This window comes from Chamaea fasciata, unplaced genomic scaffold, assembly GCF_029207755.1.
Source record: "Chamaea fasciata isolate MVZ Bird 193981 ecotype frontalis unplaced genomic scaffold, bChaFas1.0.hap1 SCAF_3, whole genome shotgun sequence".
NCBI classification, from domain to species: domain Eukaryota; kingdom Metazoa; phylum Chordata; class Aves; order Passeriformes; family Sylviidae; genus Chamaea; species Chamaea fasciata.
In genome coordinates this window covers 15,748,599-15,760,783 of record NW_027094088.1, presented here as the reverse complement: position 1 = coordinate 15,760,783, position 12,185 = coordinate 15,748,599, and the positions used below count along the sequence as shown (strand labels likewise).

The 12,185-nt window shown below is 39.4% G+C and overlaps 1 protein-coding gene across 6 annotated transcripts in view; it reads right to left on the bottom strand.

Moving 5' to 3' along the window:
* LCLAT1 (lysocardiolipin acyltransferase 1) overlaps nt 1–11,459 on the bottom strand; it is a 112,174-nt gene extending 100,715 nt beyond the window's left edge. For 4 of the 6 annotated variants that reach the window (XM_066178127.1, XM_066178129.1, XM_066178131.1 and 1 more), the window contains exons 1-2: nt 11,354–11,459; nt 11,100–11,193 (exon numbers count right to left, since the gene is read on the bottom strand). The gene's annotated coding sequence lies outside the window, so the exon portion shown is untranslated. Of the gene's footprint in view, nt 1–6,288; nt 6,304–11,099; nt 11,194–11,353 lie in introns of those variants that run through there. The other 2 variants (XM_066178128.1, XM_066178132.1) reach the window with 1 other exon arrangement.
* Nucleotides 11,460–12,185: the final 726 nt, after the last annotated feature.

Sequence of the window (12,185 nt, the reverse complement as noted above, 5' to 3'; positions counted from 1 at the left end):
CCCCTTTTTCCTCCATCTTAAGTTTTTTTATACTGCTATCTGAAAGTCTTATATTTCAGTAATTTATTTTCAGAAAAGATCCTATTTATATTTTTATAACTCAAGGCCTAGAGCACACAGCATATGAATTGTGTCTGCTTAATCTGGAATGTTTCCAGACTAATTTCTTTTTCAGAATATTTGTCACCGTGCAGTACATCAGAAGCACAATTCACAGTTGTTATCAGCTTCAGTTGCAGCTGTGAAAGCTTTGCATTCTTTATTTCGTAGATGTCCAATTTGGAACCTGACTATTCAAATACAAGGATCACAAGTAGTTACTGCTGATAGTGTTACACATCTTCCTTTTTAAGCAAAAAGTAAAATCCAGGTCTTCAGTGGCATTTAACTACAGAAACTTTCAGATGATCATCTCCAATCCTTTAGTCAGTTCAGGGTACAACATCAAGCACGTGCAACAAGTAAAATGGGTTCTATAGACCACATTCTTTAAATCTTTAAGGCGTTCCTAAAATACAAGCCATGGTAAACAGCAAGTTTTTTAAGGGGGAAAGAAAAGAGAATGCGTTCATGGAAATTCATACTGTCAATTCAAATTTGGAAATGTGGGTGACATTAAAAAACTTAGCCCATATATCACTAGTCACTTATGTTTCTGTTGGTATTTTAATGAAGTCTAAGATCATGAGCCCACTGTGAAGAGGATCTGGGAGAATAACAGCTGCTCATTTCTAATAGCAATCATGTAACTTAAGAAATGTCATTTTAGTATTTTCAAGGAACAAAGAAAAGGAAAACACTCAAATGACAAGATAGGATATAACAGCTAAAACAGAGGAAGACCCAACATTCCCATGTACAATATGCATGCTTTCCTAAAAATCAGAACCTCAATATTTAAGCTGGCCCAAACCTGCAACTTTCAAGCATTCCCTTCAAATTCTTTAGCTAAATTTAAAAACAAAACAAAACAAAACAAAACAACCCCACAACAAACAAAAAACAAACAAAAAACCCCCAAAATAATTGGAGCGTTATCTAGAAAGGGATCAGATATAACTGTTTCTGTATTCGCTACATTTCAGGGTAGGTCTGACAGCACCAACAGGTTTAATGGATGAAAGAGCAAAGTGCTAATTAAAGCAAAAGCTTTTATTTCAAGCCATTAGAGTAAATCTGTATAGTCAGTGCACAAGTCCTTAAACCAGCAGGCTTGACTTAGTTAAAGAAAGAGCAAATCCTATCATATTTAATATTTCTCATGCCTGATCTAGGTACCTTTTTATGAGTGCTTCACTATTTTCCTCTACAGAAGCAAAATAACGTCTTCTAGTGCTACTAAATGCTCATAAAAGAAATGATTTTCAAATAAAAACATGAATATGAAAACTCCAAAATGTAATCTGTTTTCATTTTGAAATAATTTCTGTCCATCAAGAAAAACCAATGGAAGCAGGCTTATAGAATTTGAAGGTAATAAAGTAATGATTCCAAGTCTTTTCTGTTCTTTTTCTATTTTTCTGACTAGTTCCATTGTAGTCAGAAAATTTCTTTATTCTACATTAAGGAACAACTTATCCAAGTTAACTTGCTTCTGAAAAAATTAACTGAGCTTTTATTATGGCTGCATTTAGAATGCTTATATAGAAATTTCCTAAGCTTTTTCCAGAGCAAAAACAGTTAAAATGTTTTAATTAAACCACTTTTCCTTGAGAAGTATTTCCTTTACAATGTTTTTAATATAACTCAACATTGGCTGCATCTTTCTTGACAGATGGTATTTCCTTAACAGAGAATGTCTCAAATGGTTTATGTATAACATTCTTTCTAAAATTCATTTCCTTTCTGTGTAAGAAGTTAATGCACCAAGAAAAAAAAAAAAAAAAAAGGAATGTTTCATGCAATGTGGGATATAACAGTTCAAGAGTTTTGCTTTAAATTAGCCGAGTAATATTTTTGTAGAAATATTATTAACGTGGTTGAAGTTTAACATTTGGAAAACGGAAAAATACTTGCCCACAACACTGCTTCTCTCCAGATCCCACTCCAACATTAAGTTCTCTTTTATGTTCTACCCCTCAATCCCATGTCTGGTGGAAATCTGACAGATCTTAGTACGGTTCAGCTTAGGAAAGAGATGTTAACTGGGTGACTGTTATCAAGAACAAGAGATTGGTAGTTTTGTAACAAACAGCTCCCAAACCAGAAAGGAAAGTTTTTGTAACTTCCCTCCAAAATCATTCAAAACACTGAAATCAGCAGAAAAGCACACCATAATCTTTCTCAGGAGGAGGACAGACACTGAGGTCTCACAGAAGTAGATGCGGTTTCTAAGGGTGGGCCACTCCTCCATATTAGCATCAAAACACAAGTTCTTCAGAGGGGACTTGTACCAGCTGGCTGCAGAAGAACCAAGGTTCCACAAGCAAAAATCCTGGGGAAACTGAATCTTTGCAGGACATTAAGGTCAAAGGTATTAGGTTTGCAGTTTGTAACATACACTCCCTATAAAGGTTGCAAACCTTTAACTAAATGGCTGGAGAGAACTGCAGTAAGAGCAGTCTTTAAGTAATAAAGAAATACCTGTTGATAATTTCTTTTTCCTCTTGCTACACTATAAGCACTCATTAAAATATTACTTTTCTAACAGATCAAGTAATTTTCTGCACAGCCGAAAATTTTTTTTCTAAAATACTCTGCAGCCTGTGGACCTATATTTACAACATCTTGCAATTACTACTTTCCAAAATATCTCTTAGCTAATAAGCCATTCTGTGATACTTCTAGTAAACATTATCATCTGTGTTAATACTGTGTACATAAAGAATATCTTGCACTGAAATCCAAAGCTACCAGACAGTTTCCCTAAATTTTAAGGTTCGCCTATTTTATATTTATGAAGAAATGACATATTTCTAAACTTCAGCCAAAACTTGTCCTAAATATGCTTTTTCCAACTACTTTTGTACTTCAAGACACAGTGAGAGACCATGGAGACTGGGAACATAATCTTTCTTTCTAGTATGAAAACTCATTTTAGCTTTCTGCTCGCAGCAATGCAACCTTCAGTTCTGATGGCAAGCTGAAGGCCCAGAGCCCATGATAACAAAGCTTTGGGCAGTATGTGCAGTGACAGTCTGCACATAACAAAAAACAGCTGTATTTAGCATCGCTATTTGCCACTCTTTGAACAAGGACCTGAAGGAACTGGGGTCACAGACAACATGGGAATAACTTACAGCTTCCCTTTAAAAAGGGGAAGGATTTCCTACAGCCACTTCAGGAGCCTGGTGCTGTTGCAGGAGGGTGAAGGTCTGCCAAACCGCAAAGGCAGAGAGAGAAGACAGACCATCACAAAACCCAGCTAAAATGTGACCAAAAGAACAAAACTTTACTAAATCCGCTAAATCCTCCATAAGGTTCCTTTTCAATTAAAAAATAATTGCTATTAGTATGTTTTCAAAGAGAACAACCGCACAGGGGTGCAGCTGTGTAACACATCATACTTGTTCTTTGGTAGACCAGCCTACCGTAATTACTTCAACAAACCCCACGTAATTTAAGCTATTTTTCCCTTTCGACAGAAGATATTACTGTGCTTTCAACAACCATTCTAGCAATATCCCTGTTGTGTCCACTTCAGCCACATTTGCTTCTTCGTAAACTTAATTTCCATACTTCCATAACTACAGAGCCATTGTCTCAATTTTGCAGATGTCATCTCTCAAGGTCCTTTGATGGCCTGCTGTAATCAGAACACACACCAAAAAATAGCTGTTTGACCTTTGACAACTTTGCAGGCATTTGTCTTTCAAAAACTATTAAGCTGGCAGACAAGACAAACATGCAGCTTTTTAACCCACTCTCATAATCTAAATGAGATGTGCTGCTCAATTCAAGCATTGTTTTAAAGTGTCAGATTTTTTATTGCTTAGTGGAGTTCAACACCTAACACTATCCAAGAGAGGTACAAAACTAAAATGCTTCTCAATATTTACCAAAAAGTCCAAGATTATTTCTTCATTGTAAGACTGAGATGCAATACATACAATGCCTGTCTTTACTGAAACCCAAGTAAAAATATCCTGTGAGATACATTAGTATAGAAATTATTATTCCAAGTAAATTTTGGAAATTGGCATCTCAAGATAGAATAATTTATGACAAAATAATGAAGTATTCATTCTGTAATGAATGGTAGACCCATGCAAGCGCTTGAAATAGTGGATAATTGTAAGGATTTCATTTAAAACTTGGTATTCAAGAGAAAATTTAAACCTGATGTTACCAATAAAAGAAGACACTTCCCTGAGCAAAGCCATAATTTTGGGAGACACACACCCTTTGTCACTTCCAATAGTAAGAAACAGACGAGTCTGCAAAGCATTTATTGTCAATTATATTGAGACATGAGTATTTTTTTAAGGAAACTCTAGTTCAAAATCTATCCATCTCATGGATGCAGCACAAAATGCAGCAAGACAAATCCTTTCCTCAGTCTATCACCAAAGTTTAGAAAGATCAAACAAAACCAGAACACTACATTCCATCTTCCTTGATAGTCTGTAATTATTTGAGAGATTCGAACAAACCAAACACCCCTTTCCAAATGTGAAATGCATGCCAATTCCCAGGATATTAAATGAGATTTCCACTATCCGATGATAAATTACACATAAAGAGCTCACTGGCAGCCCATCACTTTCACTTGTCCCAAGGACAAACCTACTGACCTGGGCAAGGGATCCTAAAAGAAATTGCTATCATTGTTTTCTTTTTAAAGGAATTCACTAGGTAAAGTGACAGATTAGTGTTTTCACACTGAAGTGGGAGGACCAGAAGAAAACTACTGTCATTTAGGAGGCTGAAAGGAAATGACCAACCTTACCTTACCAGACTACAGGTTGTCTCAATAACCTTGGCATGAGTGTATTACCAAACACTTTCTAGAATGCTGGACTCAAGGAAAGAGGATTTCCATGAGTGAAGAGTTTAAAAAAAAAAAAAAAAAGAATGGACTGGTTCTCAACATTCTCAACAGAGACTTAACAGGTAAGTATTTCTTCTACTTGCTTTGCTCTTTGAGAAAACTTTTGCAGTTTTCCTTAGCTTTGTTATGTTAAGAACCAAGCAATGACTTCCCTGGAGCACGTGGTCCCCAGCTCCAGCTGATACACAATCTCAAAACTATACCCAACAGAACCAGAAACAAGCTCCAAGTTCTGACCATAGCCTGAAAGCCCATTTGCAGCTTGGCTCACTTTGAAAAGCTCTATCTTCCATGGATCAGTATATGGTCACCACTGCCTCCTGGCCTATCATACCAGAAGAGTTAAAAGTTGTGCAGAATTCTCAAGAAATTCTCATTGTACCACAAGAATTCTGGGGAACAGTTAGTCGAGTTTATGACAAAAAATCATTGACTGAAATTAAAAAAGCTTCATCATATAAGTTTCTTTAAAGTAATAGCACAAGTTGTAACAATTAGAAGAAAAAAGGAAAACTTTATCAGTCATTATTAAATATATTATTGTTTATTCTTGCTAAAGTACTATCAGCTTTTTCAAAACCAATGCTCTTTACACTCAAGCAGATCACAAACATGATCTTGATAGCAAATGGAATTGATCAGCTGAAAAAATGCATGATTACTGTAGGTATCAAAAACCAGAAGGATCTGGACCTTTTAGCATCTGAAAAATAAAATAACTTCTTAAAAATTGAATGAGCTTTCTCACAATTCCATGTCCAAACTAGGACAAAATTTTTTTGACATTATTTTCACTAGAGAAATAGTTTATCAAAGCTAACCAGCATATCTCATATGAAAACACATAATGGAAATCCACAGAACTCGGAATTCTCATAAATTTGTCCTCACATTTAGGGAAAGGAATTCACTCTACCTGCGATCAGAAGAAATGGTCTATCTGAAGAGAAGTTTGCTGACAGATTGACTCCCTTGATCTCTGAACACTCTGCCAACTGGAAAACTTTCTCAGTACAGCCAAGACCTTTTTTTCTGCATTTGGGTAAGAAACAGTCATATAAGAGTGGTAACACTTTTTGGGGTCTTTTTAAGTACTTTGAGGGATTTTTTAGTACTTTTCCAGAAACTGAAACTACCAAATGCTTAGCAGTAACTCTGAGGGTTGCAATAGTCACCTTATAGATGCAATTCAGACTCCTTCCCACTTCTGTGTGGGAATATATAAAATGCTGAATATCCTCTACCCAGAGCTTTACACTTGCTATACATCTGTTTACAGCTTTAACTCACCAACTTACCTTCTGGAAAGGTAACTGTACCCTGCCCAAGGACATACAAGAAAACCAATGAAAACTTCAGAAAATCTCCAAAACTTCCCACACTTCTTGCAGAGAAATCTGGAAAAACCAAAGCATTTTACTTTGTTTTGATAGTGTAATTTAGCTGCTTGATGAGTGAAATTTACAGTTTCTTTCTAAACAGCTACCTTTCAAATTTCAGAAATACCGCATGAAGTGCTTTAGTGGTATTTATTAACAAAGAGACTACTAGTATCCTATTTGAGGCTGTCTATAAACAAACTGTAAAAACACTTCAAAAGCATTAATCAACTTAAAAACATTAATTTCTGCATACATTTTTCTACGCAAGTTAAATCACATTAGGAGTACATACTTTTTAAAGTATGGCTTGAGCTAATTTTAAAGATGGTTGGAAAAGTTTGGTCTACACTGATTAAAATCTATACTTAAATGAAAGGAAAATTTAACCACAAAACTGTGCTCATTTTAGAAAAACAAGCATATCACTGCCAAAGTGCTGTCCTAAGTTTAGATTGCTGTCTGCCTAAAACATTATAATTATGAGAAACTGAAATGGATGTCTAAATGTTTCAAGATGAAACAGCCATTGGGTAATTTGTAAGATATGCAATTATCTTCTGTATTCAAACACATAATACTAATACTCGATCTGAACAAATGCAGGCTGTTTGTGTGAAGACTGAGGAAATCAATGTTAAACATCAATACCAACACTAGATAGGAGTAACCATAATGAAATCTAAGAGCAGAATTACCAAGTGATGTGGAATGAATTACTTCAAGAATTTTCTTTGAGGAGAAACAAAAAAAGACCTGGAATCTCTCTTTGTTGCTTCTGTCTCTCCAAGATCTGCTCAAGCTGAACAGAGGATCCTCAGCCCTTTTATCCCTGTTAAAACTGCATCAGGAAGCATTTTACCCAAGCTCTCATGTGTAGCAAGACAGCAACATTTTTAACTTCAAACACCAGAGAGGGTCTTCAAATGGATTTGAAAGGTCATAGAACATATGTTCTGCTACTTCACAATTAACATTCATATCTGCATGGGATCATTATCATACTGACTATGTACAAGTTAAAAGGAAACAAAAATTAAACACAATCACACTCTCACCCCAGATCTGTTTGTCCATTTCACATATAACCATCGTAAATTCCAGTTACTTTGAAAAGTAAGTTAAATCTTGATCTGCAAGAATCATTAACAGTTTGATGCAATTAGCAGGATTGCAAGAAATTCAAAGTAACTCCATTCTTGTTTCAAAATCATGATTGCATGTACTTGTCAGTACCTGCACTGCCTTTTATTGTCTGCCTTTGATTTAGGAAGAAAAATTAATGACTTGGTTGTGTTCTATTTCTTGGTCTCCTTTGAAAGCCTGAGTGTTCAGTTGTCTTTTGAATCTCCTGACTACAGCCCAGCCTGTTGTTTCACTGATTTGGTGAAAGGAGTACAAAACAATCTGTTTATATATGAAAACACACAGGAAGTGTGAGCACAGCAGTTCACAGGGCCACCATCATTCAAACAGTAATTTTATAAAGGACCAGAAAAACTTTTCAGAAAAAAAAAAAAATTCTCTTTCTACCAGCAATGTGAGGTGATCCACATAACTGCTTTGTACAGACTCATGAGGCAGTCTTCATTTGGCCTTCATAGCACCCCTAGAGCTGCCATCAAAGGAGAAGAGCAAATAGAGATCAATTTCTCTCAACGGTAAAAGATGCTGGATGCCTTAAAAATTATAAAACCATCGTAAGCTCAATGCAAAGCACCTGAGATTAAGAAATATCTTTCAGAAACACTGAAATGAAAGAAATACCTGCTCCCTTGATACCTAAAATAACATCAACAGCAGGTTTTATACCAACGGATGCCTGAAACAAGCTCCGCAAGAGTCAGCGGAGCTTTAGTATCACACATGGAAAACCTTGGAAAAGCAAGGTGAAAAAAAGCAGTTCTGTTCTCAAAGGGAAACCACCTTAAGCCTATTATCAGATTAAAGGGAAAATTAACTTTCTCAAACTCGTGAAAGGATAGTGTCTGAACCCAGTGAAGCTACTAATTTTGCACTGGCAAGTAAAGACTCACAGTTTTTAACCCCTAAGCATACAAGAACTCTAATACAAACAAATGTAATTAGGTGAATTAAATTTATTGTATTAAAACAAGGTCAAGTTCACAAGTAAACTAGCTCAGCTAAGAGAAAAAGACAGGAAAACGAAGAGACATTTTGGGTATGTTTGAAGAATTCTGCTAGCATAGCTCTATCACATCTCACTGTGCCCTGCTACAGCAAAAATCTGGACAATTCACAATGCAGAATTGTCTTTCGGGAGCAATTTACTTGTTAGGCCAAGGCAACAAATACTAAAATCAAACTGTGAGCCTTTGCCCACAGTTAGCAGGGACCTGTTCCAGAAATTCAACTCTCCAAAGGTTCCATCTCCCCCTCTCTTAGCCCTAAGTGCTGACCAAGCACTACCCACACAACACAAACCAGCTCTCCTCAGGCCAGTGCCAATAAAACATTGAACCAGACTATGGAGCTCAGAGCCTTACGTCTGTGTGTTCCCAGCACCATGACCTGAACAAACCAAGGGAACAAGGAAGGCACAGCCTTGAATAAGACTATAAGTGGAGGAGAATTAAACATGGAAAGAAGGACAGAGGAAACCACAGATTATTTGTCAATAATGATGAGGTAGGAGGAAAGCATAAATTGAGACAGACTCTGCACATCCCAAGAAGCTGGAAGAAGCAGCCAACAAAAGTAAAAAAAAATGTGCTTTGGCAAAGCAGAGTCGGGAGGAGTAAGGGGTAGCAGCACATTGAAGGATGGGAAAAGTGACAGGAAAGAAAAGATGAGATTGTCCAAACAAAAATTAAGAGAAGGAAACTCTATGGGGAAAAGTCTTGGACAGAATTAGGCAGAAATCCAGCAGAAGGACAAGAGGATTTGCACCTATGGCAGTTCAGATTAAGAATCTAAGAATTAAAAATCTGACTTTACTAAAGATAGCTGCTGAAGGAGTAGAGACTCTGCAGGAACAGATGAAACACGTGACAGCTTCCCACGTGAGCAACTGGAGAAAGGGTTACCTAATCCAGCAAATCCTAAAACCGCTAAAACCTCAGGTGGGTGTGAAGACGACACTTCATTCCACTTCCAATCTTCTTTCAGACTGATTTGTGGGGAGGGGCAGGCAATTCCATGAAAGCGAAACTCAGTGAGACTAAGGAGCGGGACCATACCAGAATCAAGGTCTCCCTGCAGAATTTCAGTCTGGTTTTCACAGTAGGGTACAAAATTATCTTTCCTTCAAGATTCTGTCTCATTGAGTACACATGGTGGACCAGCCCCTGAGGTGTGACTGACTTCCCTCTTTCAGCACAGAAACACTTTGGCAAGCAGTGAATGGAGAAAAAACTCTGGAAAGATGAGAAAGTTCCTTCACAGGCTTATAGTCTCTTCACTCTTACCACATATTCCCTACACATGGCTGACTTCTCTTTTCTTTAATCGAAACTTTTCAGAAGTTTGAGGGTAGTTCTGATTTTCTGAATGACCAATTTGAGAATTGATTTCTCAAGGTACAGTTTCACATTATGGTTGACCCACAGCTGGGTTACATTAGTGTAGAAGGAGAAACAGCTTTCACTCATATCAGAGCAAGGAGTCACTGGAATAATTTCCATCCCCATAAAACTGTTAGATCAACTGTCCCTGAAATCACCCAACCACTAAATCCACTACAAAGAGAGTAACAAGAACCCATGGCCAGCAATGGAAAAGAGTGAGACCACACTCTTCAGCTGCGGTCCACACACTGACCAAACTATGAATTCACACTGGTAAAGGATACCTTGATTTGCTGAGGTACAGCTTCCACTGCAGCTTTGCATTCAGACTATTAGATAACACTGTAAAACATGATTGCAAAATCATCCAACTCATTTCAGATTTGTGTGTTCAATTAAAGACATGTTTTAGCTTTTTTTTTTTTTTTTTTAATTCTAGTTTCCCCATTTGTTAAGTAAAAAGCAGGATGGAGGGGGACCCATCTATTAATCTCTGTTTTACAGTGGAATAAACCCATGCCTGAGAAACATTAAAATGTTACCACGCTATCTACAACTAAAAAGTCCAATGGTCCAAAAGCAGAGGCTGGGTCGTGTCTTGAACAGAACACACAGCTGCTTTGAAATAAGTGAAATACGGTGAAGCTTTCAATCAATAAGCAAAATACACTACCCATTAGTGTAGTCCGCTCCACACACTAACAAAGGAGATTAATGAAGTCCAGTGAGCGAGAACTGTATTGCAATGAATAAACACAAGCACCAGTGTGAAGCTGCACGCCCAGCTCAACTCCAGCATTTATTTTTAGTGTGCAGCTCCTTGCAGCCACAGCTATGTGCTGAACAGCCCGGTTGTGCAAAGCTACGCGCCTTGTTTCAGCGCTCATCCCGCATTCACTGCGCAAGGACCATTCAGGCCAAAGTTTAGCTTTGCCAGAGGGCACATCCAGCCCAGGCAGCCGCACACACGCCAATACTAACGGGAAAAGTGACAACAGACACAATAACCAAGGAAAACCACCCAGTTACAGCTGGAAAAAACCTGACTGGCTTCTGTGTAAGTACAAGTCAAAACAAGACGATGTTTTTCTCCCGAAAGGAAAGATAGTAAGGATGAGGTTTTTAACAACAGGCCTCCAGTTATTTATTCCTCCAGGTGCAACAAAAACAGCAGCACTGAAACCGAGGTTTCGGGTACCGTACACGTCTCACACACACGGAACGCCTCCGCAGACAAGCTCAAGCGCTCTCCTCCATCGCCGCGGCTCCCGGCCCTCCTACAGCACGGCGCCCATGCCTGCGGACAAACGGGAGGCGGGTCAGAGCGCGGCGGGCGACAACGAACCGGCGAGGCCAGGGGAGCTGCGGAGCCCCGGCGCCGCTGCTGCCGCCGCCAGCACCGCGGCCCGGCCCCCCTTCCGTCTGTCTGTCCGTCCGTCCGTCCCTCCCTCCCTCACCTGGGACGGGGCAGCGCCGCGGCAGGAGGAGTTCAAGGAGCCGCCGCGCCGCCACCGCCGCCCGCGGGCCCCGGGGCCGCCGCCATGTTCCCGCGGCCTCTGACCCCGCTCACTTCCGGTCACGGCGGTCACGCCGTTGCCATGGCAGCGCTGCGGGCCGGGCCCTTAAAGGGGCCGCGCGGGATAGTGGCTCGGAGGGGTGTGGGGGCTCCTGAGGGGGACGGCGGGGCCGGGTCGGGCCACGCCACCGGGGAGGCAAAGCACGCCTCTTAATTCGGGGGTTAGCCGAAAAGGGACAGTGATTCATCCGCCCCACAGCGCTGCACGAAGGGGAAAACCGAACCAGTGTTTAGCTGCGGAATTTGTCATAAAAGAGCCTGTGGGGTGGGAGAGTAGTGGAAAACGACCGTGGCATGATTTCCACTGCTGTGAGGAGATGGTTTCTCTTAACTTTCCCCGAAATGGGCTGTATTTTCAGTTTTTATTGCACCGCCTTTGCCACCGCTCACTGTTGATGGAGTTAACCTCTTTATATTCTTTCCACATGTATGCTTTTATAAGGTAAACAAACCTGGTGAAACCCCCAGTCCAAGAAGGGAAACTCCAGGAGGTTTTAAATAAAGTTTTATGTTTGTGTGAAACCAAAGTGAGTCCATGCCTGGCTGACAAGAGCTGCTGGATGAGGACCAAAGCAACCTGGGGCTCTCCTCATTCCACATCAATTCCATGTGCATAGATTAACATCTTCCTCCGCAAAAACTCCTGCAAAGTACAAATGAAGGGCAAAACCTGGTCCCATACCCACTTAGGGATATATCTCCCTATAGCCATT